Genomic DNA, 14397 nt, shown 5'->3' on the forward strand with positions numbered 1-14397 from the left:
ATATATTAGAAAATCAAGGGTAATTTTATGGTTTTGGTGATTTTATGGGGGGCTAGAGCCAGGATTAGTCAACCCTTGGCTCCGCCCCTGCATATGTGGGAAGTTCACCACCGAGCTTCCCAGAGATGGCAAGTCAGGATGGTAGCTGCTTAATAATGAAGTTCCAATTCTGTGTGCTAAATCCGTACACAATTGAAGTTCCAGTAGAAAAATGTCACTTATCTTCAAAATCTGTATTCCGTTGGAGAATGAATATGAGCTCATACTCACTTTGAGTTAAGTGCTCATGTATTTTTTATTTTTTTTTGGGTCAATCAGCAATTTCAATTTATTCAAATCAAAATGTGATTACATAATCGCTTACAAGAATAACAAAAACATCAAAATACAAGATAATAAGAACCCTAATACAAATGAAAATATCAATTACAAGTAAATCGCAAAGAGAAAGAGCCATATACCATAAAGATACCCAATTTTTGTAAATGTAGTAGGGAAGGATGATGGTATAATCCGAAATCGATTCCGACCATTTAATCTGATTTTTTTCTTCTTCAATAAGAGATACTCCTATAAGAAAGGGGTTATTTGCCCAAAATCTTGCAAACCCAAACGAACCCGAATGTCCTAAATCCCTTGGATTGAATATGGATTCTAAGCAATAATGTGTTAGATTGTCGATGTTCTCGAATCGAGAATAGCAAGTCACGAACAGCGATCAAGGTTTGAATAAATCGCCCTCAAAGCGAAGAGAAACTCACCCCAAATGGCGAAGAAAAATCGCTCCAAATAGTGAAGAAACATGTCAAATGACATCAAAAACAAAACAAAAATACTTTTATTCGATTAAAACTTAAAAAAGAAAAGAAATTTTGCTCGGATTTAGCAAGAAATTAATGAAGGTTAAAGGGTTATTTTCAAGAGAAGAGGAAAGGAGAAGAGAAAGAAAGAAAGAATTTACTCATGCATACTTTCAAAACCCCTAAAAGAACGTAATCACTTTGAAACGATTAAGGATTTATACACGAGGAAGTTGTTAAGTTGTTAACTCATTTTGAAGTTAATTATGATTCGACAACCAATCCAAAAATTCGTATGAAAATTCACACGCAAACCCTCTTTTTTTTTAAATCTTTTATCCGTGTCTAATTCATAAGCAAACCTTACGACGCATATTGTGTTTGTTTTATCTTTTCACGAGGAAGTTTTACAAATTTCCCGTTGTGTTTGTTTCGAGAAGAGAAGAAAATTTTGTTATTCCAAATTAAGCAATTTAAATGATTATTTCAGCGACTCCTATTGTGGATGCTCTTGTATTGTCCTTAATATGTTTTTGCATGGTTAGAGTGTTAGCCGAAAAGTCCCAACTTTACTTGAACTAGATTAATTATTTAAAAAGAATTGGAATATCAATTTTTTGTATTTCTTAGTCACTTCTTCTTTTTCTTTTTTGACCGATAAATGTTATCTTTAAAAATACGCATCTTTCTTTAGGTAAGAAATCAATGTTGATAAGTCCGACATTTTGTAAGAAAATTCCTCCTCAAGTTAACTCAGTTATCATCCATACTTAATATTCATAATCATGATCCAGTGATAAGTATCTTGGTACTCATATTACTTTTTAGAAGTCTAAGATCAAAATGCACATGAGCACTTTGTAACCCGTTAACACTAGAATTACCTCCTGGTTTAATAAACTGTTATCTCAAGCTGTTAGAACTTTTTTCGTCAAGCATGTTGGTTAGACCATTATCATTTATCAGATGGTTGATTTTCTAATCCCCAAGCATATTTGCATGTAAAAGAATTCTTATTTATACAAATTTTAGTGGGGAGAAACTTAGGACTCCAAGGATAGAAAACTTCACCTGTTTGGATGGGATGCTCTCTGATCCCCTAAATCAGAAGGAGGGTTAGGTTGTAGAAAAATTGATCTGAACAATCAGTTATGCCTGCTAGAAACGCCTGAAATTTTAGTAGAATAACTTGATTTTCTTTTTGGCAGTGTTTTAAAAACTATATATTTTCCTAATCCTGATTTTCTTAATGCTAGATATTTGTTATTGGACCTGAAACGCCTTTATACCATTAAGGAACTCATCATTAAGCCTTTTATTTTTTTGGTTTAGTGAGATTGACATTTTATTGATACATGGTGTGATGAGTGGATTCCTTCTTTGGGATCTGCCACTTCTGACCCTCACGTACCTTTAAATCATAATCTTAAGGTTTCCAACATCATTAACCATTACACCAAATCATGGGATATTACCGGCTGCAAATTCACTTTGGCAGTACTCCTCGTGGGATCGATTCCCTTAAGCCATATATGTACTCCTGACAGGGGAGATTTCAAAGAATTGCAGTCTGCCTATTTTGTTTTCAGATGTCTCAGACCTTCCCCATATATGAAAGTTTGGAGATACATTGGAAATTTAGTGCTCATCATCGTATTCAGTTATCTATGTGGAAGGATGCTAGAAATTTTATTCATGCTCGCATTGTTATTCAACCTAGGTTGCATGTTGCCTCAATTATATGTCTTAGATGCTAATTAGGTGATGAGGATATTGTGTATGCCTTAGTCATATGTACTTTTGCTAGTCAAGTTTGCTTTATTTTTCCTTATTGTACTCGTATTCTTTCCTTTTCCGATAAGGCTTTCCTCGATTGGTTAGATTTATGGTTGCTAGACCCTTTATCCTCTCTCTTTGATGAGCCTAGACCTTAATTTTCTAGTTATTCTCTGGTCTCTTTGGAGGAGTAGTAATAGCCTTATTTTTGGTGAAAAGGAAAAAACTCATGTTTCTGGGTTAGGTCGGGCTAGATCTATGTTTGTGTCTAAAACTCCTGACTTTCATCTCAGACCTTTTCAAGATGTCATTTGAGTAGATAAGTGGATGCCCTTACCTTATGCAGTGGATTAAATGCAATACTAATAATATTGTTGACTTATCTACTTTGGGTAATGATACATGGTTTGATATTATGTCAGTAAAGCTTTCTCTATCATTGTTTTTGAAGCCTTCTCTCCAGTAAAAGCTAAGATTCGTGCTATTTGAGTTGTGTTAGAAAAGGTAAAAGAATCATTCATATCATCATCAAAAGAGTCTCTAAAGATTTAAAGTTTGGCAGTGGGAAGCTTGGCTCAATTGCTCTTCATAGAAAATATAGTTTCTTCTGAATATTGAGGAGTTACCTTTGCTTTTAGGACACCTCGATCTAGAGGTATGACTCGCATTTGGTGTATGTGTCGTTTGTTTCATGTCATTAGAACTATTTATGATTCTTTTGTAATGTCGTGGAATCTCACTATTTTTTTTTCTTAATCATGGAATTTTATTGCCAAAAATGTCAAGTTACAAAAATAGCCAAGATAAGTTCAAGGCAACTCAAATACAAAAACCCTGATCAAAAAGCTCACTAAGGAATTAATGTACAACTATGTCATTAAAATATAAAGTATATATCATCTTCATTCTCCAACTTCCCTAGAAAGGAGGGTTTCTCTTCATAAAACTTCACCTCACCTCTATTTAGCAACACACCTTTCTTGGCCATCTTGTCTGCAGAGAAGTTTATCTCTCTGTAAGAATATCTGAATACTGGAATGAACTGTTTGATCTTATCCCATCTGTTTTGTACAATCCATGGAATTTTATCATTTAGGAAAGACACTAATACAACTTTTGAGTCCAGACTGAAGCATACCTGCATCAACTTTTTACTGACAGCTTATTCCCCTGTACTAATCAGATCCATTACTTCAGCCAAGTAATTTGTGGCAATCCCTAATCCAGTTGAAGCAGCACCAATATAATCACCACAACTATTTTTGTCTATGAACCCAAATCCTGCCTTCCCTGGATTCCCTTTAGATGCACCATTACAACATATAAGGATTTGATATTGAATAGGCCGTTTGAAAAAACATTGTTTCACTCTAGTACTGTGAGTTTGAATTCCTGTTATTCCAAACAATTGAAGTATTTGAAGCTCATACATGGTACCCCATATTACTCATGTCATTCCAACACTTTATTCATTAGTAAATCTTATAATATTTTGTTTGAACTTCTCCACATTTGGTTGAACACCTCATATATTACAATGTTTCTTGTATGCCATAAATCCACTATAATATTGAATGTAGTTATACCACATCTCCTTTGTTGCAGTACTTTTTCCCTTGGCAAATTTTAAAATTTCACCAAAACTGGTTGGACTTGTGCACTAAAATATTCCACTCAGCCAACGCCATATCTGTTCACTAAACTCACAATCCCATAAAATGTGTCTCATTGTGTCATGATTGTTACCACAAAGATAACATTTAGATACTGTGAGAAATCCTTTCTTCCTAACTGTTTCCTCAGTTGCACAGGTACCTTTCAGAATTTTCCATATATTGGTAGATGTATAAGGATGAATGCAAGGATGCGATACCTGACGTGTCCAAGCCTCTACAGGATAGTGTTTCCTCACCATTTGAGCATCATTAGCCACTATAAAATTTCTAGTGAGTTCATTTGCCCATATTCTCTTATCTTTACCACCCCCCAAAACTGGCACTTCACTGAGATCAAAGTACTATAACATGTGTGCTGGGATTTTCCAGGTACCATTTTGAATTAACTCATTTACCTTCATGTCACAGTTTTGTAATATAAATTCATCCTCGGGATATCTTTTAATTAAAGTATAATCCTTTATACATTTATCTTTCCAAACTGAAACACTTCTCCCATCCCCGTGGAAGCTCGCTATTTATTAGGCTAATTGCATGAGATTTTTAGAGACAATTCAATTCAGGTAATCTCACATTATAGAGAAGGCAGCGCAATAGCAAATTTATTGGCTAATCGGGGAGCTTCCGCATGTTCGCAGTGGCGGGATGGACCTCCACATTTCGTCCGTTCAGCGTTGCGTAGTGACCGATAATTAGTTTCGTGTTTTATTTATTTTTGAAGCTTCATTTTCTTGTTTTTTTAAAGGTTTTTATCTAGTTTTTCTCTTCTGTTTTACACTATCTCCGTTCCTAAAAAATGAGTACTATCATTTTTTCATTTTAGCCTAAAAATAGGCCATAGTCTAAAAATAGGCCAAATTGAAAAACCAATAGTAACTCTTTTTAAGAACGGAGGGAGAATATATTTTGTCTTTTTCAATACAAAGCTTCTTCCGAGTTTTACTTATAAAATAAACGTTATTGAAATCATGTGTCCCAAATGCTACTAAAATTCACGTCATATCATCAGGCGCAAAATAAAATGGTTCCTCGATGCTAGGTGCACCTAGCCAAATTTGACAAATGCAAATCCAACTGGCAACTTTGGATAACAATTTGGCTCTTTTAGCTGTTTTCAACCAGGTGCTACCTTTCTCTCTCTTTTCTCTCATCTCTAGCTCCTTCTCAAAACCCTAAAAACCAACCACCACCATTAAAGCTTACTGCCCAGATCTAGTCCGTTTCGGGGTAGATCTGAGCAGGTTTCTCTACTTTTTCTTGTTTCCTAAGATAGCTAGTGGTTTAGGTTAGATTTGTTTTAGTTTTTGCTTCATTCTTCGTTATTTTTAGGAGATTTTATGGTGTTTTTGTGGGTTTTTTTCCTTTCTGTTCATGTCTTCTCCTTTATGGAGATTCTTTATGCGCCCTCATGGCATTTCTTTGTGATTTCAATGGAGATTTTGGGTGGAAGTCCAAATATGGTGATCAAGATTCAAGACTTTATTGGAAGGATTACTGGATACCAAATTTTAAACCTCCAATAGCTAAACTCAATATAGATACCACAAACCTAAATTATGTTAGTGATATGATGACTCATGATAAAGTCTGTGACAACCAAACTGTTAACATATTAAAACAGATCAAATTCCAACAAACAACAGAGAAGCTAATGTTATTTGGACTTTAAACCAAGACAAAAAAAAAATCTGTAAAATCTTTGTATAACAAACTTAAAAATAGCGAACCAAATGCTACTGACTGGGGAAAAATTTGGAACCTGAAAGCTTCTCCTTCTATAAGATTGTTCATGTGGAAAATAGCTAATTTAATCCTACCTAACAGTATGCGAGTAGTGGCTAAAATCCCAAATATAAATGCTATCTGCCAACTGTGCATCAATCATAATGAAACACTCTCACATTTGTTGTTATAATGTCATTTTTCTTCGCAAGTGTGAAACCATCCAAATTTTCAGATTGACTATGTTAAAAACAGAACCACTACTTGTCATGATTGGATAAATAGATGGTTTAGAGATAAAGAAAGAGACAATAGTTACATAGGTTGGGCAGAATTTTATAGCACCATAAACTGGCACATTTGGAAGGATCGCTGTGACAAAGGTTTTAAAAATAAAGATCAAAACAGTTGGCAAATTGCTAACACCATTGTAAAATATCTGAACTCTTCTAATTATATACATAATGTTAATTATAACATCAACCAAACCCCATATTATAATCTTCTGAATGAACCTGACCTCAAAATCACTCCCCTAAACTGTTGGCACTTACCAAGACACTTTAGATATCGAATTAGTATTGTTATGTCCATGTTACCTGAAATTTGTGACTCAGCTATTGCTTAACTCTGGTTGATGATACAGGCAACTACAAAGAAGCCAGGGGAAATTCTTCAGGCTGGAACTCTAGAGAACTGTTAGAACAAGAAGGAACTGAATCAGCATTTCAGTGGGCAATGGAGCTTTCAGGACATCACATCGAATTCCAAAGCGACTCTGAACCGATATTAAAGCTGTTGATTGAAATGTATGCAAAAGCTAGAGAGGAACGATTCAAAAATAGCAACCATTTTGAGACCCAGAAGTTTAAACTTTTTTATTTTAAAGTTGTATCTTTTAATCTGGTCACCAGACCAAACAACTTCTTAGCATCTAGTATTTCTAAAATGTGTAATCGAAGCATCATTAATTCCAGATGGGATGACGAAAACCTATCCTTTTTGATTCAGGAGTTCTCCATTAACCCTGATTATAACTGAATTTTTTACTATCCTACCTATATTATTTAAAGTATAAGTAGTGGTTTGTTCTATTTTCTTATAAAAAAAAGATTCAAGACTTTGGGAATATTACTCTCATATTTTTATAAGTAGATCTCTTTTTCAATAATAAGAAACCTTATCAAAATGGTTGGATTATAATCCTAAAACCATTCTTTCAATCTTCGGATTGCTTGGTACTCTTGTTGGTAGTTCGTTACTTCTCTTCACGGATTACTCTTTGTTAGTACCTTTTAGTTGTATTTCGATCTTGATATTCTTGAAGTCCATGTAATCTCTATTTTATCATGAATGAAGTTTATGAGATTTATCAGGAAATTTTTTTTTTGCTTTAACTGCAAGATCCACTATGCGTAAATACTTGTGCATATATAACAAATTTATTTTCTTGAGACATAAAATGAAAACCATATTTCCAATTGAAGGAAACCTAAACTAATCAATGTTATTTAAAACCAATGGTTATTTTGACTTTGGTGCCCATAAAATAGTATATTTTTACATTTGGTGCCTAACTTTGTCCAACTTTGAGTTTGGTACTCAGTCAACCGATTGACTTTGTTTGACCGCGTTGACCAACCACTTTACGGTTAAAATTGAGAAATGACCAACGAAAATATCTTTAACAAATCGATAATAACTACGCAAATGCAGTTATAATTTTAACCGATCTACTTGCAAATCTGGTGAGTCTTAACTCGTTATGTTTCGATTTTTGGATGAATTTCTAATTTCTATTTCAAAATCTGCTTTCCCTTGCCTCTAAACCTTTAGTTTTGATTCTGATTTTGTATGTTGTTTTAATCCCTAGTCTAGATCTAATGATTTCTTCCTTTACCTATTTTCTAAAATTATGAGATGCCCTCTTTAATCTATGATCTTTTCCTATTTGTTTAATCTCGTTCATTTTAATCACTATTTCTCTATTTTAATTTGTTAATCTTCCGGTTTTCCCAATTCCTTGAATCCGTTGATTTCGACTCTTAGTTTTCCCGCTGTTTTTTTTTTATATTTTATCTTTTCCTTTGATAATCTTTCTATGAGAGTTTATTAATCCCCCATTATCTCTTTTTCTGTGTTTCTTTTTTCAGGAATTTTCCCTTCTCACCTCCATTACCTGATTGGTAGGTGCTAGAGATTTAGCTCTGCTCTTCGGCGGCAGTGGAAGGTGCTTTAGTCTCTACATACAGGAAGCAGATTGGGTCAAAAAATTTACTTTCTTGTTTGAGATTTTGGTCGTTCAAACAAGATACTCTATTATCAAGGATGAATCACCAATTCTCACAGGTTATTATACTTATCACCCAAGTAATAATCATTACTTTGAACACATTTGGAATACAAGACCAGTCCAAGTTCAGTCTTCTACTTATCCACAAGTTTAATTATAATCCTTGCATGATGAACACTTGGCATTCGATTCAATTATTAGAGCAAGTTCATTACAAGTATAAGAAGAAATATAATTTGCCTATTACTCCTCATAAAGAGAAACACTACAAAATTTGTTCTGCGCCTCACTGTCATTCCTCCAAAAAACAACTTTTATTTATGACTTCTAGCAGCTCAGTTAGTAATTCGTCTGCACAACTTGCACAAAAATGCTATGTCACTCAAAAGACCACCATGCATGTTACATGTAAAGGAAAAAGAACTTCAGTTGAATCTTTTGCATTAGTTGGATGTATCTACCGTGAAGAAATTATTGTGACTAGAGGAGCTTTAAACTATGCTTTAAGAGATATTTAGGGAAATGATCGTAATCTTGTTATCATCAACACCAATCATAGAAATGTGTTCATCTTCAGAGCAGATACTTTTATCAGAGAATTCTTAGGGGAAAACCTCATTCTATCCAAGGTTATCTTATGGTGTTAATGCCATGGGAATTTCATATGAATGTGCACCAAGTGATTTTTCAGTTTGAGTTCTTCTTCATTGAATTCAGATTAAGAAGTGATTTGGACAGAGATAATATCCCTTATATGGTGGTTTCTCAAGCATGAGAGGTGATTCAAGTTTTCAACAAAGATAGGACTGGAGTTGTGAAAGCTAGAGTTAGACTAGATGTGAACCTTTCATTATGCAGAAAGGTGAAGCTTACTTTGGAGGATGGTGAGATTATAAAGGTGGCAATTCTTTTTATCTTGGCTTTCCCTCAGCAACATGCAGAACCTGTTATGTCCTTAATCATAGCCAGCTTTATTGTGGGATGGTTGCAAATCTTGCATGGATGAATGAACCAGTGCTCAATCTACAAGGTGTTGACCCTTTTAATGAAGAAAGAGGAATGATTCCAGAAGAAAACATGGATAATAATCAATATAAATTTGTGCAAGCTATTGTTAATGAAGATATGAATGTTCAAGGTGTTCAAGATGTTGAAGCTAATAGGATTGATCAGGTGCAACCTTTGGTTAGTGAGAATGATGTTATCTTGAATATGGTTGAGAATGAAAATGACCCTCCTAATTCTCCAGTGGCATCTCAAGTCTATGTTAACATCATGCATGGAAATTCTGAAGGAGAAAGAGGTGTTAAAAGAAGAAGAGATGAAAATGTGAATGAAGAAAAAGTGGATTTAGATACTCTTCATAGGGACATTAATGATGCTCTAGTCAAACTTGCTAAAGCAGTAACAACATAAGATAATGAAGCCCCAAAGGAGAAATGGGTTTATGCCAATGTTTTGGATGATTATATTACTGCTGGTGCAAATATTCAGAAGGGTGAAAGTTCTGATTATGCTGCCTTGCAACTCTATGATAGTTCTCCCACTGACATGAAACAAGACCAAATCCATGTTGCCAATCCTGGAGATACAGTTGCTGAAATTCTAGTCAATCCCAATCAAGTTAGTTTTTAAATATTTACCTTATTATTCTTTCTCTTACATACATATTATTCATCTGTATTTGATTCTGTTTTCCCTACATTCTGAATCTAAATTATGTAGCTTTACCTGTCTTTATTCATGTGATCTTGTTTTTTACAATCTCAATCTCTTCCTATTTTCTTTAATCTTAATAAATACTGCCTTATAATGTTTAGAAAAAATGAAACTGTTAGCCTGGAATGTGCAAGGCATTGGCCCCCCAGCTAGTAGGAATCACTTAAACTATCTTCTAAAATAATCTAATCCTGATATGATTTTCCTCTCGAAAACTAAGGAAGATTCTACAAGAATGGAGAAGCTAGCTAGGGAATCCAGGTATTCTGATTGGTTTTTAGTTCCTAGGATTGGTTTAAAGGGTGGAATTCTCATAGCTTGGCACACCAATTTAAAAGTTAATCTAATCAGTTTTAAACACAATATTTGCATTTTTTGTGTCAATGATAATTTTGGAATTTTTTGGAACCTTGTTTGCATGTATGGTGCTCTTAGTGACACTGAAAAGTATAACCAGTGGAATCATTTTTATAGTTTTAGTGCTTCTAGTAACTATCCTTGGATTATTATTGGTGACCTAAATTTTATTTTGCACATCGATGAAAAACAAGGTGGAAATGGTAAAAACAATAATAAGGCCACTAGATTCATTCATGACACTATTCATGAGCTAGGACTTATTGACCTTAGATACCAAGGAATTCCTTTTACTTGGTCTAATAATAGACAAGGTTACGAAAACATCAAAGAGAGAATTTACAGAGTGCTTGCTTCTACTGATTGGATTAGTATATTCCCAAATTCTATTGTTAAACACCTTGTTAGAGTAGGATCCGATCATACTCCAATCCTGTTAGAATCAACGCCTTAAAAAAAAACCCACGATTGGGGGATATTGAAACTAATTTGGGGATAGTGGAAAAGGACAAAACTTGAATCCAAATAATAAATCAGGGTCACCCCTTATCTAAATATTTTACATAATTCCTAATCCACCTCTAACTAATCAGGTTGAGTGTATAATTATAACAAGGAAAAATCTTAAGTATTTGTTAAAAGATTAGTGTATATTTTTATTTGTATTTGGGTGAGTGAGGTGAGAGTAGAAGGAGGGAAAAAAAATATTTGAGAGAGAACTTTTTTTGGTGAAAATGGAAGATGATTGTGAGGATAGAATTGCTGCTAAGAAGTTGAATTTTTTTTCTTTGAATCCACCATTTTTGCAGCTGAAAAAGTTCGGTGCCGGCATAGAAGTGGTATGAATATAATGCCGGAAGCAGCCATACCGGCATGGTATTCATACTACGTCCATGCCGGCCACTCAATATCCGGTATGGTATTCAACCACAAAACTATGCTGGTACAAAACTATCCAGGGGGTCCGGGGGGCGTAGCCCTTCCCGGCTGTATTCGAACTGGTTTGGAAATTCAAAACCTATTCCGTTTTGAAATTTTTCTGGTTTTGATCAGTCCACTGCCGGCATTGATAGGATGTTCTCGATCATGCCGGCACCATTTTTCGGCATATTATGTTGTTTAAATTTCTTTTCCGGCACATGATATAAAGTATCCAGAAAATTTGTTTTTTTTCACTTGACTACCGGCATTGATAGATTTCTATCGAGCATGCCGGCATTTTGTTACGACATTGAATGTTAGTTACCAAGCATTGCCAGCACCATTTTCCGGCATGGTCTTTATCACTTCCGGCGATGTAAAAAAAAAATTTCCGGCATGGTTTTCATTACTACCGACATGGTATTCATCATTTATTGCATGGTCTTCATCACTACCATCATGGTCTTCATCTATACCGGCATGGTCTTCATCACTTCCGGCATGACTTTATCACTTCCGGCATGTCTTTATCACTTCCGGCATGATCTTTATCATTTCCAGCATGATCTTTATTACTTCCGGTATGGTCTTCATTACTACCGGCATGGTCTTCATCACTTCTGAATGTAAAAAAGAAAATCAAAGTGAGGAGCCAGCAGAGAAGGAGAAGAGAATTTGAAAGGGAGTGGGAAAATTTTAGAATTTGAAAGGGAGTAGGGATATTTAAGTTTCAAAGCCCTAAACCTAAAGGAGATTAATAAGAACTGAAGATGGAAATGGGGGATATGATTTTGTTTTTTTGATTTTTATTTTGAGGAAAGGGTATTTTAGTATTTTTGTCCCCCAAAAACACCCCTTAGCACACACTATTGGTTGGGGGAAGTAATTTATATCCTCAATCATGAGTTCTTAAAAAATCTACAAAATTCCAGACCTTTTAGGATAATAAGATCTTGGTTAGGACATGAAAGTTTACCGAAGCTAATTAAAGATAACTTGAATCATACTAAAAAAGGTTCTAAAGCTTTTAGATTTTCCAATGATCTTAAACATCTCTCTTATTCTCTATCTTTGTGGAATAAAAAAGTATTTGGAAATATTTTTCAGAACATTAGTGACCTAAACTTAAAAATAGAAGAGCTTCATAGTGCCAATCCTTTACCTATCGAAGAAATAAAAATCTTCAATCCCAACTTGAAAGTTGGTATGACAAGGAAAATGATTATTGGAATCATTTGACAAAAGATAGATTTTTTAATGATCATGATAGAAGTACTGCCTACTTTCATCAAGTTGCTTCTAATAGAATAAGAATAAATCATGTACACACCTTCAGAAACTCTTCTGGCTTATGCATAGAGGACCCGGATCATCTTGATAGTTTATTGATAAATCATTTTAGGAATATAAGAAAGTCTAATGGCATTACGCAGGACAATATTATTAATGATATGATTTCCCCTGTCATAACTGAATCTGAAAACATTAGTCTAACTTCTATCCCTAGTGACAAGGAAATAATGAAAACTCTATTTAGCGTGAACCAATGGGGAGCTCCATGCCCGGATGGCTTCCCACCGGGTTTTGTTAAGGCTCACTGGGAAATTTTCGGACAAGATATAGTTAAACTTGTGGAGATTTTTTCAAAACTAAACGTATGCTCAAACAGTTTAACTTTACTTACACTACTTTTAATTCCTAAAGTGCAAAACCCTTCTAATCCTAGTGACTTTAGACTTATCAGTCTAAGTAACACAATACATAAACTTATTTCAAAAATCATGGCTAATAGACTTAAAAAACACCTGGGGAAAATGATTTCCCAAAATCAGTCGGCTTTTATTCCGGGTCACCAAATAACTGATAACATTATCATTGCTCATGAAGTTCTCCACACAATGAAAACTTCTAAAAACAAGAAAGGTCATCTTGCTCTAAAAATTAATCTATCTAAAGCATTTGATAGGATTGAGTGGGTCTTTCTTGAAAAGATATTGACTGCCTTTGAGTTTAGTGATGACTGGTGTCAGCTAATCATGCAATGTGTCTCCACAACTTCCTTTGTTGTGCTTCTTAATGGATCGGGTTTTTAAAGTTGAAAGAGGTCTGAGACAGGGAGACCCACTGTCTCCCTACCTCTTTATAGTTTATATAGAATTTCTTTCAAGATTGCTATTTCAAACTGAATTTGATAAGAAAATTACTGGCATAAAAGTGTCTAAAACTGCTCCTTCTATTTCTCATCTTTTATTCGCTGATGATTGTTTTGTGTTTTCAAGAGCAGGAATACATGAAGCAAAAAATATTTTGGATATACTAAATCATTTTGGTGTTGTTTCTGGTCAAGTTATTAACTTTCAAAAGTCTATATTTTTTCTATCTCCTAAAATACATAATAAAATTGCAAAATCATTAGCAGGATTCTTAAAGTCAAACAGATTTCGAAAAATGACAAGTATCTAGGCACACCTCTTTTCTTTAATAGAAACAAAACTGATAGTTTTTGTTAGAGAACTGCTCGGTCGAACTCGCATTCGTTGCTATCTCAAGCATGTTTGTCAATGTTAGTGATCAAAACCATAAGTCTTGATTTCTAGTCTACTTATAGCTAAGTCTCAGACTAGGAATGTTTCAACGATTGAAATGAGAGTTTAGATTACCTAACCATGGTTGGATATAAACACTGTGTGGTAACTCATACGAGTATAATTCCTTATTCCTTGAACCAAAGTATGCATACTTTGCTGCTCAGGAAAATCGGAACTAGAGGCCGCGTACCAAGCCCGCATACTATCGGAGGTTCTCATCCCGAGAATTTCTGCTGGAGTTTGTGAACTGAAAACAAACTTCTTCCGGGTACTTAAGTTCGCGTACCAAGTCCACGTACTTAAGTTGGTTATTTTCTAAGAACGATTATTCGTGAACTTAAACTTATATAAACTAAGGAATGCAAGTTTGCAAACCATGGCTATAAATTTCATGAATCGATTCGATTGTGTCTTGTATACTTATATAATATCTAAGAAATTGAAAAACTCTCTAACTAGTTCATTTGAGTCATTTGAACTAGTTATGGTAAAGATGAATACGGTTGATATGAAAGTGCTCATATGGCTAACCATTTGGTTTACTA

The sequence above is a fragment of the Papaver somniferum genome, chromosome 4 (assembly GCF_003573695.1).
Source record: "Papaver somniferum cultivar HN1 chromosome 4, ASM357369v1, whole genome shotgun sequence".
NCBI lineage: Eukaryota > Viridiplantae > Streptophyta > Magnoliopsida > Ranunculales > Papaveraceae > Papaver > Papaver somniferum.